Source organism: Haliotis rubra, unplaced genomic scaffold (assembly GCF_003918875.1).
Source record: "Haliotis rubra isolate DU_JTF1 unplaced genomic scaffold, ASM391887v1 Scf58, whole genome shotgun sequence".
Classification (NCBI taxonomy): domain Eukaryota; kingdom Metazoa; phylum Mollusca; class Gastropoda; order Lepetellida; family Haliotidae; genus Haliotis; species Haliotis rubra.
Window position 1 is genome coordinate 750,173 of NW_025767279.1, and position 18,827 is coordinate 768,999.

At 38.7% G+C, this 18,827-nt stretch overlaps 1 protein-coding gene and 1 long non-coding RNA gene across 2 annotated transcripts in view; one reads left to right on the plus strand and one right to left on the minus strand.

The window, feature by feature from the left end:
- Positions 1–18,827, plus strand: part of LOC124254735 (atrial natriuretic peptide receptor 1-like) — a 733,848-nt gene that overhangs the window by 77,950 nt on the left and 637,071 nt on the right. The window lies entirely within an intron of this gene.
- LOC124254737 lies at positions 7,650–17,323 on the minus strand. Its single transcript, XR_006892539.1, has 3 exons — positions 17,311–17,323; positions 9,696–9,701; positions 7,650–7,728 (listed from the first exon to the last, which is right to left on the minus strand). It is a non-coding gene; the product is annotated as an uncharacterized LOC124254737 (long non-coding RNA).

Sequence of the window (18,827 nt, forward strand, 5' to 3'; positions counted from 1 at the left end):
ACTGCTTGTAACTGCACATTCCGAGACGCGTTAAGTGTGTCCAGTTTGGTTATAGCTCGTTCAGATAGGTTCAATGTCTGAATTAAGTCAGTCTTCGACAAGACATTAAATCTCAGCCTGGTTACAAAATAGCTGAGCATTCCATGCACTGTATAAACACGTACAAAATTTGTTGATTAGGCTGTAAGCATTGCAATGTATAGCCTCTAGGCGTTTGATGATAAGATTACACAGTTGTGCTTTTTTAAGAGAGTGCGCACGTTTGATTAAGGAAATACATTAAGGGAAGCGGAGACATCATTGTGCAGCTTTCACCATTTTTTGAAATATACACTTCTTGATAACGTGTACTGTTACACAAAATGATTGGAATTTTTCACTTTACTGACAAACCGTTTCTACTCTGTTGCCAACCGAGGCACGAAACCTGCTAATACATTCGACGGGGTATCATATACAGATAAAAACATGAGTGCACGTTTTCACTTTCAGGAAGCTCGATGCAATTATTGAGTTGGATATCAATATTATGCATAGACTTATCCCTCAAACACGTTGCCATGTTTGATATTGAAGTGGTTGGCGAGTCTTAAGTTTCTTTTCTTTCTTTATTGTTCCACGCCTTAATCAGCAATATTCCAGCAAAATGGTGGCGTTTTGTAATTTATCGAGTCTGGACAAGAAAACCGGTGATCAGCAGCAAGAGCATCGATCTACACAATTGGGATACGATGATATGTGTCAAGTGAGCGAACCTGACCACCTGGTCCCGTTAGTCGCCTCTCACGACAAGCGTGTGTTGCTGAAGACCAGTTCAACCCGGATCTTCACAACATAAGTGAAACTGCAAGATGACAGAGTATACTTAGCTGATCATCAAACACTATTACGGCTATAATAATCGGGTTAGACGAAATAGTGATCAATATTATGAGCACCGTAAACCACAACACTGAATTGCACTTTAGTCGTATCTTGCGAAATACATTGGAGTGCTGGATATATATTCTATGCCTGCTGATCCCTGTGAAAATACAATTCCTTTCTGTTTCTCTGTATTCCAGATTCGTATAAATGAAAACGACAAAATAATTTACTTAATCATAGGAAATCACTGCTGAAGTCAGTGTCTGTTGTACGATACGGTCGTGTGTGTTCATGAATCACTTTTACGTCGGGTTCATTGTCCAAAGGGATCATCTGAACTATTTTAGTGTTGATTATTGGACAAATGCAAAACTCTGTGAATGTTTATAGAAAGAGCATCAACTCAAACTCCAAACATGAGCTCTACAGAGTAAATAGTCTTGTTTTATTGGAAATAAGAAGTACAATATGTTCATTGACTTTACAGGATACTTCCGTGTTTTGTACGATGTAAAATATCGGACTGGAATCACTGACATTAAGACAATGATCTCGACAAATGGGTGGTTCCATTTCCTAGCATAAGCAGAGAATCACTGAGTGTCCAGACAAGGCATAATTTCACTATCAAATGACACAAAATGAACATGATTAAGGATGAGAAAGTATTTCTTTGCAGATTGTAAAATGTTGTTAGACTATATTGTAGACTGCAGATAACATTAAGTGATGTTTGTGTCTGGGGAATATGATGTTATCATATTACCCTCACTCCTTATTTCGTGTACAAATCATTGCAAATATCGTGTTTAGTTTGTCTGTGAGATGCTATTACATTTATGGATAATACCCCGGTATAATATTTATATAAATTAAAAATAAGCAAGTGAATAACCACAGATCCTGATGAAAACCTTTTCAGATTCAACTCGACAAACATTAGATCCTGGTACTATCAAAGAACAAAACTATGCATTTCGAAAGGCATCGCCGTACACCACGTGGTCACCGATGTTCCTTTAGTTGAACTGTTTTGTTATGATTTCCAGATATGTACGAGAATATATGCTTTTACTCATCAAATAAAAGCACAGATTGTGATAAATATGACGAAGATAATTCATCCGCTGTTTATAAATTTAAATACTTTGAAGCAGCAATCATTCAAGATGAAAATGATTAAATTCAAATTATATTTATGAAGAAAATGAAATTGGAACCAATGTCCTGCTTGAAGTGCTAGTTTTACATTTATCAACATCGTAATCAGATTCTCACGAAAGGAAGAGTGTTCCTATTTTATCTTTATATTAACTGCATGGCACGTTTATCCTTCCAACTCATTATATGGCCTGTACGGACATCGACACTGTAACGTGAGCACCACATAAGTGTTTTCCTTGTTAAAGAGAAAATGGCATTGACATGAAGCATGTTTCAGCATTAAGGAAAGCTCCTAAGAGCAGCTGCCACCGCATTCAAGAGAAATACTTAGGTAAGCTCTTTCGTTTACCGCGGAATCTGAAAGGGTAATAAAATGTACACCTTCTGGGAGTTTGTTACGTGCAAACTTACACCCTTGGACATTAACTGTAAGATTTAAATATTTATTCCTGGGTTAAAATACAAGGACAAAATACAACGGCGTGAGTGCTTGAGATTTTAGAGTGTTGAAGTGTTTTCTTGAACTGTTACATCTGTTGTGGTTGTAGTTAGTAGAATCCAAATTAGATTTATCCTAGATTTATTTCTCGGGGTGTGTCTATACCGGTGGTCCACACATTAATTATCAGGTTGAAAACTTTGCTTTTAGGAGCTGCTTGTTTCGACTGTTAACTGTAATCTACATGTTGAACGCATTATGTGAGTTAGTTGGTTGATCTCAATCAGGGTGTGGGTGTAATCAAGAAATATCACGGTGAAGGACAGGAAGGGGTTTCACATATAGCACCTTTCTGAGAGTTGAAAACGGGTCTTCAGAGTAACGCACACAAATATGCCATCCGCCCGCATTAGGAATTTTGGAATGACGTTATAATGATCATCACATGAGTGTACACCTGTGTGAAATACGCAATACAGTTCACAAATATATACAACCCTTGATTCTCATTGCTGAAAAGTCATGTCCTTCTCAGTAATAATACTTATTTTGATTAATGCTTCTTCATTCACTGTGGATGACAACATTGCTCTATCAACAGATAACCCGTAGATGCATGTAATAATGGCTACCGAAATTAGAATATTGTATATGTTTGATATCAACAGCTTATCAAACTTGATGAAATACATTTTCATATCTTTCATAATGAAGTAAAAGACACTCTAACCACAGTGTTGGGATCACATAAATGACCCTTCTCTTTCGTGCCGACGTCCGTAGATAAAACAGCAATGGTCACCATACATTAAGGTGTTTCCGAGTGGCAATAGGTTTCTGACAGGCTAGTTGGGATATTTCGAATAGTAATTTCGGGGTAATATTATTTCAACATAAGTAAAACTTTAAATAACTAAGAACCGGGTTCTAACACCGTTCTGAAACAAGGGTTCTTCACTAATGATCACGTGACAATGAGAGTCTACACCATATGATAGTATGTCCTCATCGTACAACTGCTCAATGATTCGTTTCAAACTGGTTAAGCGATTTACAAATATTTGGGATTTCCTCCAGCATTACCCTGGCATGCAGTGATGTGACTGGAATAGTAATAAAAGTGTAATTAAAATCGCTTTCACATACAACTGTAAAAAACTATAATTTGATGACATGTGTATTTGAGATTACTCTTTCTTAGTAAAGTACATATTATAGTACTGAAGGTAGATCACCTTACCAGGGACCATGGGACTTACAGTGCCTTTGCTACCTGCATGGACCCTAGTTGGATTAACACCATCCCTTCAGCCGCTGGCGATTGTAGGACAAGTTTAGCCGAAATTTAAAGGAACAAATATACTACGTTTAAAAATCGGGTAGGCAAAAATTAAACTTTGAAAGTTTTGGGACTTACGTACCGACCTGATTTGAAGGTCAACACATGCTTGCCATTTTCTAACGGAGATGGAGCAACATTCTTCTTTTCTGAATTTAAAAAAAATACATTTGAATGTGCTTTAAATTCACAGCAACCACCGTTGATTTGACGACAGCAACGATATCACGAGACACATAATACAAGTATATATGGATAGCTTCTGTAATTCTAGAGCACGATTAAATCTAAAGCACAACTTCTAAAATGCCACTCAAAAAAAAACCCAACAACACGAGACACATTTTGATTGTATATTCACAGCCATTATATGTTCAGTTTATATAGAAAAAATTCCTTCCAAAGAATTATTGGAAACTAGTATATATTTTGTGACAACACATAGCCTGCACCCACCCATTACTTAGCTGTGACGTCCTTTGTATCAGTAGTGTTGCGTTATAACGGCGGTTAAACCAAACTATATAATGTTTGCTTCAACTTCGTGATCGGTGTCTACTAAATATTTGCTTTTGAAGCTTTTGTGCTACATTCATCTTACAGATATGTAAATAAAGCATAGTGAAGTATCAAACACAGCTTGAGTACAACGAATCGGTGAGTGAGTGAGTATGGTTTTACGCCGCTTTTAGTAATATACCAGCAATATCACCGGGGGTACACCAGAAATAGCCTTCACACATGGTACCCATGCAAGAAATCGAACTCGTGTTTTCAGCATGACGAGCGGGCGCTTTCACCATTAGGCTATCCCATCACCCCTTGTTTAGACGACCGATCCTCTCAAAAGAGGAGAAGAATACGTTCACCTACCAGAGTATTAATACTGTAAAAATTCAATAAAGCAAAGTTATTTTGTCGAGTATATAAGATGCGTTTAGTTTGAAACGTATGTATATCGCGTAATTCTTCAAATTATTTCACACTGTCCAATAGTAACTATTTCAGAGAAAAAATCAACATGTTTATCGCCTTTAGACCGGAGGCAAGTAGACGGCAAGATGACATAATCCATAAATCAAGGTCTTGTCGGCTACAAAATTAATGTAAACTGTCAACTGTATAAGGAAATATATTTCTTAAACACGATAAGGCAAAATAAAGCATTTTCAAACAGAAAAAACAACGTTATAATCTTACATGTATCCTGAGGTAACTAGTATTGCCAGAACAACTTGTTTACATATACCTTTAGACAAGCATATAGTGTCACACATTAGCATGTTCCATGCCCTTCCCCGTTAACAAGAGTATAAGATGAAACTCTGTGCACCGACGGATGACACTTCAGGATGCACACAACTAATGTGATGCGCTGTGTACGATGTGAAGGCGTTTATCTAATTAAATGACAAACTGCCCTTCCGGTTAAAAGAGTAATTCAACCAGAGTTAAGGTTAACCACACGGGCAATAGAAAGTATCCGCCTGTGTTGAAGGTGGCTAAACATTAAACAAACTATGAATGGTTTTGAATACACATGTTCATTTAGAAAGTGGACAAATGTAACATATGTTATATTTGGGATTACACGTTCTTGGTAAGGTACAGATTTTAGTATTTTTGTTCGGTTGAGACCCATCTGGGATTCGAACCCACACCTTCAGAGTCAGGCATCTATATGCCAGCACACAAAGTCAGCCGCCTAACCCGCTCAGCCACCGCGGCTTCCACTAGTTTACTAAGAAAGTGTAATCCCAAATATAACATATGTTACATTTGACCACTTTCGAAATGGCATTGTGTATTCATAGCTTTCGGTCGTGGGAGCCGTACCAATTTACACTTATCAGAGGGGTACACAAGGTCCGCAGTCTAGACTACAAGTTGCCCGACTTCCATTTTGTTGAAGCCGCGGTTGCTGTGCGGGTTAGACGGCTGACTTTGTGTGCTAACGATTGTGATGCATTTCTTTATCATTATCACAATAATTCTGAAATTCCAACCAAATATGATGTCCACGTTCTAGTAGCTGGAATGAGTTTCGACCCTTTGTAGTGGCAGAACTCGATGGTCCTGCTGTTGAATCTTAAATTTGCCCTGATTACGACCGTTGGTTGCCAACGGGCCAGAAGTAGTGTCACCAACGTGATATTACACATGAATTAACTAATACCTGAAGAATCTCACTCCCCTGTGTAAGGAGGAACTGAATAAATCGGTTGTTAGAATTAGTGGTTGATGGCATGTCATGGTACTGCATTGACCGTTGCTCTCATTATCAATAACTCGATTGTGTAATCCAGACTTTTTTAACTTGCTGCCATCATATAGCCATAACACAGCTTAGTTCTGCGCTAAACTATAAACAAACACTCGTCAGTTAACAGTATATTGATTGTGAGCCTTTATGCTTTGTTTAATTTACTCTGAAGGCATTTCTTTGTTGTTTTCCATTTTGACGTTATTGAATGTCTCCTTCAACGTTGGTGGTTCGTTTCAAACAGCCTTCGTTGTGTTTTTCCGGAAATTGAGAGGGATTCAAGAGATTTTGTTCTCAGCAAGCAGCAATAAATTACTTATTGTACCAGATCACTTCCAACCCTTCCCCTGTGAATGTATTGTGACTGATACAAACAGGCGCCGTTTGATACGAAGCGCCGATGTACTGCAAGGTTATGGACAAAAGAGGGGCAGTGGGTACGAAGAATGATTGCATGCCACAGAGGTTGAAATTGTTGAGGAGGCGGCTACAAAGGCGAAAGATGAGGTAGGACGTTATCCAGTGATGTCATTACAGTGTGTAGGTTCTGTAGAGTAATCGTGCGTGTGATAGGCAGGGTGAGTGGCATCCGACTTAATAATCGTATACTTGGGATTGGTTTATTGAATTGCTCTTTACTTCGGAAAATACGGTTAAGATGCTGAAAGCTTTGAGAAGGAAGATAACACTTATGGACAGTATTTTGAAATTCCTTGTCGAAAATAAGGTATTGCAAGTATGTTATTCAAGTCAACATTGATAAAGTAGTATAAGACAAAATATTATCGATGTCAACTTCTTAATGTGTACACAACGTTTCTGAGATTTCCTTCCCCCTTCGTGAGGTGAATGACGTCAACTGACGAAGGGCAAAGACAAGCCCACACACTCTGTGTACTTGACTACCAACTTCTATATGCCTCTCCAGAACTTGATAACTTAAAGCCCTCATGTAACAGTCAAGTTACATCAGGTCTGGACATGGGGAATGAAGCTAGAAACGACTGTGATTGCTATGGACCTGGACATTTGCCCGACATCTTCAGGGCATGCTCTGAAAAAACGGATCTTGGGATCCAGGGATATTCCTTGTGCAATTGCTACAGTTTAGTACAGATGGTGCACACGACATTCACGTTCCCACAGATGTTCATGGAGATATTGGTCGAGGCTTTTAGCAAGTCAAAGGAGCATTGAATCATTGAAACGTCCAGTCTGTGAAAGGGTATTATTCTCATCCTTCAAGACAAATGAGGAAGCTGATACCAGCCTTCACCATCGCCACATGATCCCCAGTATATCACTTGTTTCGTGCTGTTTTCAACACTAATTGCTTCCTTAATCGTTGGTACAACACGACCAGGCAATCTGTATATGTATATACAGTGGAAACGGAACGTCGATTCTTCGGTGGTCATATTGTGACGCCAGTGATGCCATCTGCCAGGTGCCATGACGCCATACCTGTTTCATTCTTACACAAGGGTATTGTGGGTAGTCTAGTTGTTACAACGTTTGCTCGTCACGCCGAAGACCTCGGTACGATTCCCCATATGCCCATAATGGATACGATGTCCGAAGCCAATCACTTGTGTCTCCCGCCACAATATTGCTCGAATATTGCTAAAAATGACGTAAACCATACTCACTCACTCACTCACTCACACAGAAGTTGTCGTGATGCTAATCTCTCGGCAACGATACTTAATCCTGCAGACTCTAACCGATCACACTCAGTATCATCCCTACAAGGCACGTCGGTGAAGGTCGTCAATCTAAATCTCTCAGTTGAAATTCTGCGTCTTAAAGGGCAAGTTTACACGAAAATTAACCTTTTGTCTTTCACTTTTTCATCATAAAAAAGTGTTTGTCAAGTAGTTTCATAGCCTAAACAGTACAACCGTGGCTAGTAAGAATAGTGAATTTTCAAGGGGTCATTTTGGAAATATATCGATTGTTAAGTTATAATATAATTTTAAATCATCCACGATTACGGCCCGATAAAACATTTCATCATATTAGCAGCTTATTGATGAAACCCGTGTCATGCCGACAATATCTTATTCTCATCTATTTTTGTAATCTTTTGCTTGCTTTCTACGTACATTCAAATTTCGGGCTAGTGAATTATTTTGTGCTCTAGGAACTTTTAGGCATAGCTAGCCCGACTGGCTAGCAAAATGTGGACACTATTTCGCACACTGCATATTGCATCTATGAGAGAAGCGGGCCCTTCCCTGTGAAATGACAAGCGAACGCCTTAAACCACAAAGCTACCCCATCGACTGTCTACAATAATGTATTCAGTTTTGCTGCTATAGAGATTCACCAGTTCCATGTAATCATGCATGCGCTGATTTGATCATTTTGATGAATTAGATAGATAATTTCAGAAAGTTACTTTGTGTAAATGTCCGTCAAACAAATGTGTTCCTCTGAAAAAGGTTAATTTAAAAAATATCCAATTATAAAAATCATGACTGTTGGTCGCGTTTTGCCCCATTTTATTCAGAGCGAATACTGCGTCCCACTCCCAGCACACCATTTGTTTGATTAGGTTTTCGCAAACGGATTCATTTCTGTGAAAAAGACAGTTTCCTGAATCAAGTTCCCTCGAAAAAGCGTTCCAAAATGTGACAAATGTAATTCAAGGTTTAAAAAGAAACCATTCAAAACATCAATTTCATCCTACCATAACAGCGGTTTGATGGTTTTCGAGGTTTTCGTTGGTGTCATGGTAACCTGACCACTTGACCTGACCTCGACTCTTGATCTGAAACACAGCTTGTTCAGAGATGTGTACAACATTCACAAGGAATAACAATCTCAATCTGTTATACTTCAGCACGGCCACTCATGATGAAATTGAAAAAAATAATAAAACGGCTTCAGGTTTTATTTCTTGTACAATGTTCACCGCAACCTTCTTAATTAATGCCAACCTGTTTAGTCCGAAAAAAACACTTTTTCTGATTTATTCGGGTGAACTAAACTGACGTACAAAAGAAAGTACACAGCGTAATATTTAGAATAGTGATTTGATTGCGACTCACAAGTCACAAACATTGTGTACGAGTTGGAATAACACCATAGATATCCCACCCAATTGGAACATTGCTAGCAAAATATTTACGTTGTTTTAATAGTCTCAAAACACCGTGTGTACTTTCTTTTGTACATCAGTATATTTGCCAACATTCCCGATATTGACAATTTGGGTAAGGAACACAAACACGAACACGAACACGCACGTACGCACACACACACACGCAGACACACAGATAGAAACGTATGCCACCGTACCTGGCTACTATTCGTTCGAACCAAAATTTAATGTTCATGTCATTATTTGCATGCATATATCTTCTCTGTTCATCAGACTTAATGTCACTACATGTGTAGCTGTTACCCTTGTCATTTTTATTGCTTACATCTAGTTTGCGTAGAATTCTCACACGTGGCATTGGTATACATACCGCTTTAATTCCCTATGCAGAGTTGTGTAGACGGGCAATAAACAGAATTCGAATCTGCGATTCGTCTTATGGTTCTGGATTTCACAGCACCATGTCCGTACTCATGGTGAACAGTTCTATCCTATATTGCTCAGGGATTTCACTGACATTAAACTGATACGATTGTATGTGATTGAAATTGTGCTGCAAACAGCGCAGAAAACCAACTCACTTAGCGTCTGTGGTATTGACCAACCAAACCCTTTGTAACAGAACATGGTGGAAATACGCAGAACAGACTTATTGTCTTCTTGATTTTAAACGGATGCAGCTGTATCGCCATTTAATACACATGCAAATATGGATACCTCCAACCGAAGAGGTCGACAATAAGTAGGTTCAGTAAAGAAATAGGATCATTAAGTTCGATTATATATAGAGAACAGCTAGCGCTGAAGTTCAACTAATCAATAATAGTTTGTTTCTGTCAACAATTTTGATGCAGCATTTTCCTGTGCTAAATACGTGTAGTTCTGATTAATTCAATCCTTGTGGGTGTTCACGTGAACACAGGTGACAACGCCTTCGCCCCGCTGCATACAAAGACGACGGGAGGCCAAGTCGGAACGGGATCTTGCTGTGCTGCTTTACGTGTGTCCAGAATTGTCACAGGTTCGAATCCCTGAGTCACTTTGAATATGTTTCTGAGAACCATGGACATGAGCTTACATGAGGGTTTTCAGACTAAGTATCCAGGAGATTAGTAAGCGACGACTCTAACAGAGCCGACGATACGGATTGGTGACTTGATAAATTGCGTGTCATCGAAACCAGACGGCATCGCTAATGAAATCGATCAATGGAATGTCTTGGGTAGAGGCTGGACAATTACTGAATACATTAAATAAAGTACGTCAGTGCAAAATAACACCCAGTCTTGACAATTACAGTCAACCCTCACAAGCCTCGAAGGTCTCTCAGATCAGCTAGTCAGCAATGCTTAGATATTCCATTTGTCCGAACCACAACATACGGGGACAGAACATTTAGCAGAGCGGGTGCTGTACTCAGGAATGGATTACCTGAAAATGTCAGAAAATCGGAAAATATCAACAGTTTCCAATCTTGTCTCAAAACCATCCTCTTCAAACTCGCATTCGACTAAGCGCACATGAGCAGGACTCTGGATATGTTGCGCTATACAAATGTCTAATTTGATTGATTGATTGACAGCTCCCAAACTCAGATTCCGTTTGGTGTAAAGTAAAATAAGCTGTCAACATGACACGAGTCAGCTACGTAAAATCAGTCATAACACCAGGTGTTCGCAAAAATGGTAAGGAAGAACTGCCATGCCGGTGATACCCTCCATTCACGTAAAGTCACGCACGATAGGACAATGTAGACTACTCTGGCGAATCATATATAATGAATAGTCATAAAATGCATTTAATTTATTTCTTTAGGCATCATGTCCCTTTGTGCATGATTGAACATGTCACCATTTATATGAAACGTGTTTCAATGAAAACATAATAATCAATCGTTCACATCATTAGGGTGTGGATGTAGATTGTGAGGACATAGAGTACGTCTATAGTTTCAGACAGAATGTATGTCATCACACTACTGTCTGGTGGACTTTATGGTCCCCATGAAGTAGTGGTGTGTGATCCTGTTCATAGAGCTCAGGTCACAAATCAGTTGAAGTCAAGCAACGTCGGGCGCGGAGAGTGCCTGAGAGTTTCTAGGACTTCAGTCATGCCCCACAAGGAAGGACACGTGGTCTCACCTTAGGTAAGTGAGTTTGTTCAAAATTGCCTCTGTTCACCCAGCAGAAAATGGGTACCCGGTGGGATAAATCATGTGCATGACTATTAAGCTTCCAGCGCCTCACCGGCACCTTGGGTTATCCGGGGTAATAATATAATATCCAAAGAAAGAAACGCATAGGCGTTTTGTATTTGTAAAAATCTATCAATTACCTATTGTGTTCAAACAATCCTCAAAATATGTAACAAAAGTGTTGATAACACGATTTTACACAATTGCACAAGTGAAAAATCGACTTTACCTGAAAATGTTGATTTTGATGAGATTTCTTACAGTGATTTAAAAGGCATCACCACAACACAACAGAAAACAGTTGAAATTGTGCAGCAAAGAGCATGCACTGACTGGCTATAGAAATCCAGATTACTTTGGGAAATCGGCATTCGTTTTGAAGGAGTTCCAAGGTCAAATCACTACGCCACGTCTTGACGCTGCGACACGGAATATCGCCATTGAAAGAATGCACGCTTGAGATTACCAATCTTCTGTTGTTAGTCTGAGCACGATATCACGGCTTACAGTACGATAGAACCAAACAGGTATAACAAATGACCGTCCCCGTACAGGCAGACCTCGAGCCACCACTGTAGCCCAGGTCGGTACATCCGGGTACTACATTTGCGTGATCGTACTGCCACGGGTGAGAGCAGAGGAGCCAGGGTGCCTGGACTTCGGAGGATATCCGGGTAAATTGTAGGGAACAGGTTGAGAGAGATTGGACCGAGAGCCAGGAGATCCGACGTCGGGCCAGGGCTACGTCGTCACCATCGTGCTGAACGTATCCGTTATCTAAAATTGTCAACTTAGTTGTACAGACATTTCCTTCTTCTAAACTGATGCCAAAATTAATTTTCTAAATTGTATTTGTGGACGAGTTATGCTTGTTTGAAAATACAACATTTTCGCAACAGATTTCTGGGTTATGCGTTTCTTTTTTTAATAGTATAATCAAATTATATTTTTTGCGCTTTGTGCAGGATATGAAGCCTGGAAAGGCGCGTTGTAAATATTCTACATTGCAAATATTCTACTTTACATGTTTCTATAAAGTGAGTATGCCATGTCACTGACTACTCATGCTGTCAAGGACAACAACTAATCTCACTCTTCAGCGCATGTGTAACGTGTTCCTGTCGAGACGTCGCATCGCGTTATGTTGAGACGTCGCATCGCGTTATGTTTTCACACTGGTACACCATTGTCCATTCCTTGTACACCCTAGTGGACAACCCTGGACACGAGTAGCTAACAAGTAGCCCATGCTTCTCCAACAGCAGATAACAATATGGATCGTTTGGTTACACCGTGCGACCTTACTGAAGGTCATTCTGACCGACGGCATTCGTCAGCAACTGGTTTACCTGACCCAGCGTCGATCAATCACAGACTGCATTGAAGGAGCTTGAATATGGCTGACTGGAGCGTGAATCAATATTCAATTACACACCGTCTGCAAACAGTCCATGACTTGACTCCTTCCTGTCCCCAACATCATCATATCGAGTTTTCCGTTTTCTCGCAATCTCCGGATATTGTATGTATGCACATAAAATGATGACGTCTTAGACACTGATGCACGCACGCACACATACCTTTTCGGAGCATCTGTTTGGAAATGCGTTTGTTGAGTGTCAATATTATGAAAGCATGAGACTGACGGAAACATCCCTGTGATATTTCTTCTATTAAGACTTGTTCATAACTAAACGCTATTAAAAAGTGGACATTATGCCATCTGGTAGCCATATCCAAGGAATCCATAGTCATATGCGTGTCGCGTTATGAAGTTTTTCTCCAAGGAAAATACAGATCTTTAGTTTGGCAGTGTCCGTTTCATTTTCAAATGTCCGATTTTCTCAGCGAGTAACTACAGGAAGGGTCTATGTTATGTTAAATTAGTTTTTAGGAACAATTCTATGATGTTTTGTGGTGACAACAGACAACACACTGAGACAGACACACAGACACAGACACACACACACACACACACACACACATATATGATTTATTTCAATGTTTGGCTGCATATTGGTCGTATATTCTCATTCGGCATATACAGTATTTTCCCAACTGAAATCATTTCAAAGTATCAGAGTAGAATCAAAAATCAATTCTAATTAATTCATTTAGACTTACTGTATTGACTGCTCTTATGGGAACTCAGTACGAACACGTCAGAGTTGAAAGTCAAACAAATCGTCATTATTAGTTAAGCCAGAGGGATCTATTGTCGATTAATCGAGGGAATGTGGTTAACAAGCCAATACTTCGAATCTTGATGATACCCTTTCTGTCAGTAGATCATAATATAATTAACGTAAATTGAAGTTAGCATCATCATCTACATGTAAGTATTGCCTACACGATGATGGCACTAAGCCGCGTCCATAGCTTTCTCCTCGGATTGATAGAATAAATACATGGTAATTTGGCCTAGAAGTTCCATTTAGAGTTCAGGTATATCGGTGACCCGATATCGCTCAATAACCATGAAATAGCCAATTTCTATTCGATGATTGACCCGCCAGAACTAGAATTAAAGAGACTAGTGAAACTGACTCATCATTTCAGTTAGATCTATGCACATAGCTTCAGAGTATACAAAGGTCAGGACACAGTCTGGGAAGAGGGTCGAGATCAAATTCCCAATTGTCAACTTCTTTTCAAATGAGCAGTATTCCTGCAGCTCCAATATTTGGTGTTCACTGGTTATTTTAGGTTTTAGGTACAATCTGGATTTAATTTCAATAAATATTTAGAATATGCTCCATATAAGTGTTGCTATTTGTTTGATCAAGGTTATAACATTCAAGTCCCCAGTAAAGCATTCGAAATGTTTGAAATACCACATGACAAAAACGACGGCAGATACAATTCACTATTTTGCCTAAAATTCAATTAGGGAAATTGAAACAACATTTCCCTGTGAGTTATAAAATGATACGTTTGATATAATGTGATAACGTTGGCCATGTGCCATGTTCAATTGAGCGAAAAAAGATTGTTGCTTAATACTGTGCCCTAAGCATCTTGGACCCGCATCATTTTTTTTTCTTCTAAACATTACACCTGACTATCGAGATAGGACTGAACTTTAGCTACAAGCACGACCGGAGTTAGAATATATCTACGCAAACCGCACAATAACTGAATTGCAAAAGGTGTCAGGTCTTGTGGTGCGACAAATTTCGTGGAACCACCCCTCGATCCGGAAGGTTGTATACACGTAAGGGTTTGTTTTGTTCCGTCTTGATTACTAACATACCACAAAGATACAGCTGGAGCTCTCCACGGACCCGATTCACACAATTCGTACGCACTGTGAGTCTACCTTAAAACTATGGACGCTTTGTGGATCGGGTTCTTCGTCAGATGTATAATGAGTTATTAGCATATTTTCCGTGGGGCCTGGGGAGTTACAACTGGACCATTTTGTATGGTGCCATTAAATGGCCAACATCATGACGACAGGGTGTCATCAAAGCACATGCCCAGGTCGACAGCACAGTGATCAAAGTCCGCGGTAGCATGGAACGCTGCTCATTATGGCAACCATTGGTGTCTGGTACAGACTGGATTATTTACAAGCCTAAGTCACATATGCATACGCATAGAGAATCAAACATATGTTCCCTAAATCTAATCATATTATTATCCACAAAAAGAAATATACCTCATAGGACAGTGACCTTTATAAAACAAGATTCTTGCTTGGATGAGTCGTTCACTGACCTTTGAAAGCCTTATAAAATATTTGTAGAGTATTTACAGCATCAAATACCACACAGTTATCTGATCAATACGCCTGGTTTTAAATCGGACAGTAAAGAAGCCTTCAAGGGATACTAAATGGTCTGAAGACCTAACATAACATCGGATCTAAATATGCCACATTCGTGAACAATGCCGGTGTTATAATTACCAGACTGGACATGATGGTAGAAGATTGTATTTACTTGTATGATAACGAGAACATACTGGTGGAATAACCGGAGCTTACTGTGAACGCTACATTTAATACATCAGTAATTACTCTGTAGAATGGACGTGTTAGGTGACCAAGAGCATCACATATTATTTTTATATCAAAGTTAGTCTAATACTCCAGACACTCCTATTACGACCAAGCTTACGACTCAGCATATACGACGTATGTTTTAAGTAATCTGGTTTCTCAGAACATTAAGTCAGTTCTCAATCGCTGTAATCTTTTTTATGTTAAGCCCCTGTATGATATTTAAAAATATGTAGGACACCTACAAACTCGGATTCGGTCAAAGGAATGCATTTGTCGAGTATCAAAAGGGCTTAAAGCGTCAAGGTTTGTTATTCTGATTTCTTATAGTTTGTTAAGAAGAGTCAGAACACGCTTTGATGTTTCTCTTCATGTATTTCCGGTACTGTTCTTCCATCTCTGATAATGAGCGTGGATAATCAGTCTCATAAATCCGCGATAATACATTCACGTATCTCCCCCTTTTTTTGGGTGGGGTGGGTTGTCAAAAGGTCGTCATCAGTTCCAGGCGTTTGGATCAATCGTAGTTCTCACAACTTTAGGGCTCATCTTTGATGTGGCGCGATACTGAACAGGTTGTGTTAGTTTTCAAGATACCTATCAGATACCTTATGACGTAATGTTTGGATGGATTTGAAATTGTAAACATCTTGCTCCTTCGCTCAAACTAAAAGTGTGTCTTGTTTCAACACTGTTTAGATTTGTTTGTTTGTTGTTTAACGCCGCACTCAGGAATATTCAACTTGAAGACGGTGGTCTGTGAATAATCGAGTCTGGACCAGACAATACAGTGATTGACACCAGGAGCATCGATCTATGCAGTTGGAATATTAAACTCTGCTTAGAATATTATGAGAACATAATAAGTTTATATATAAACGTGACTATCTTACGGATTACCTTTCGATATTGTCCTTTCGCAGTTTGTTAACTGTCAAAAAAGATCATGACATTGGTAATTTGGCACCCTTGGGAGAAGACAACTTGTATGTAAGTTGTGAAAACTTGTGCTCAATCCGTTTCCGTGTGTGTTTTACTCAAAGGCCGCGCGATATTCGTACCTCTTGATCCTTTGATCATGAATTCGCGTTCCCGTCGCTCGTGACCTTGGAGATAAGAACTATCCTTGCTGGTGAAATATATTTATTAAATGAAAAGCAACAAAAACCTTTTGACATTTGTGATGGCGACAAGTTTGAGAACAGTTTTTTGATGGCCGATATGAAACCTGTAAGGAATAATGGTTATCCTTGTAAAATATAATTACTTGATGGAGAAAACAGATAAAATAACAGGCCATAAATCGGTTTAGCTTTTGTGGTAATTTTAGAGCTGGTAATTGATTTCAGTTCATCTACTCAGGTACTTTTGTTGCTGACATTCTAACCGGACGTTCAAATCAGAAAGAACATTATGTCTGATCTGATTTCTCGTAAATACGATATGCTACCAGACTCCCTTATTTTACAATGATAGTTGTAAAATATGAAATACACAATGCCATTTAGAAAGTGGTCAAATGTAACATATGTCATATTTGGGATTACACTCTCTTAGTAAAGTACAGATTCTAGTACTAATGATATTTCTAATCTAAGATTATTAGGTCCACAGTGTCTCTTAAAACTCTATTGTCACTTTCCCCGCTTTGTCATTTGGGGTCTCTGTGTTTTAAGGGAAAAAATTCTCTTTTAGATTCGACTGAGACTCACCGTAATTCACGTTTGTGGAATTATCTTCGAACATCAACAGTCTTTGATGAATTACAGGTCGTAAGTCGATCAGAAAAGGATCTATTCTTCGATTCTTCCGCAGGACGACGAAGTTCGATTTTAAATCGGTTATGGTAGAATGGAGATAAACATACTACGCTTTCGGCTTCATATGAAATTTAGAGACTATCAATTCGGTCTAACATTCATGTCATTTCCAAACACTGAACGTTTATCTCCTAAATACAAATACCGTGTATCACCGCTAATCTGAAGCCATTAGTCGGCTTTACAGAAAGATATTTTACTTTTCTCAGTTCCCTTTGGAATCGCCGGTTACTTCAAACAACCACAATACTTTATTCAATAAATAACTATGCCTGTTCTTCGCACCACAAGAAACCACGCCTTCATAAAGAACATATTAACATGTATATGCTAGGAAAGAACCAATTTCGACTACCAACCAAAACAGAATCTATCGGGGATTATAATATAGCGAACATGAGGTACATGATGACACAAGGTGCCCGTGAAAAGGATAAGCATGTCCCATTTTGGGGGTAACATCTCTCACAAGAAAGTGTCTGTCGCGTACAGGTACACCAGCAAGTTGGCGGCAGACTCTACACAATCAAGATGTTTCCATTTGATAAAATAATGTTGTTAATGGAGCATCCATTAGTCGAGAATATGAATTAATCCAGAAAATGTGCAAGGAAAACGCTTCCGAAAGTAACTTACTGTGTCAAGGTATCGTGAGGATGTTCTATCGATCGGGATTCTTGTTTCGACTTGATCATGAGTTGCTCCAGAATGGCTTCAAAAGGAATTATGTTGAAGTTATCGCAGTAATCGGGATGTAAACTATATTTTAAATGACGGACTATTAATGGAAGATCATTGATTTCATAATGCCCTGATGATATCTTTCTCAATTCGATTCCTTTATTACCTTTATCTGTACAGATAATTGATATGTCAAATAGCAGTATTGATACAGGTTTGTTTTTTAAAAGATGGTGACAATGGACATATGAAGGAGGATGTACAATTACTGCACTCTAATTAACTCATTTCTTAATATACTAGCCTTATATAAATATTTGCCTAAGTTACATAATACTCTAACATTGTTAATACTAAGAAGTTGAATAAGCTTAAATACCGATGGACATTTGTAATAATATGGTTTGATATACATTATTCTATAATTATAATATGATGGACATTTCAATATAAAATGCAACTCATCTTCAATATCATTTTTACACATTAAACATTTACGATTAGCAAGATTTATGTTTTGGTATCTACCAGTTTCTACCGCTAAGTTATGGGAGCTGAGTCGGAATTTTGATAAATACTTCCTATAGAGATATGGAATCGATTTACGTAAATAATAATGAAGCATTTGATTGATAACATTTCTATAAATTACACATTTCGACGAGTTGGACAACTGACTAAAAATAAAGTGTATAGCCTGATCATTAATCCTTTGTTTAATAACTGATAAATAATCTGTTGATAACTCCTGCTTTAACCATATTTCACTGAAACCAATGCTTGACAGAATACATTACACCTGGTACGCCCAATTCTTAACACCACGGGTCTCCACCTCCTCATACAAATACTCATAACAACCCCGTAAAATACTATTGTCAGACACAAGAAGCTTACACCAATATTTAATCATATTATATTGTCTCTTAAATAAAAGCGGATAACGACCTA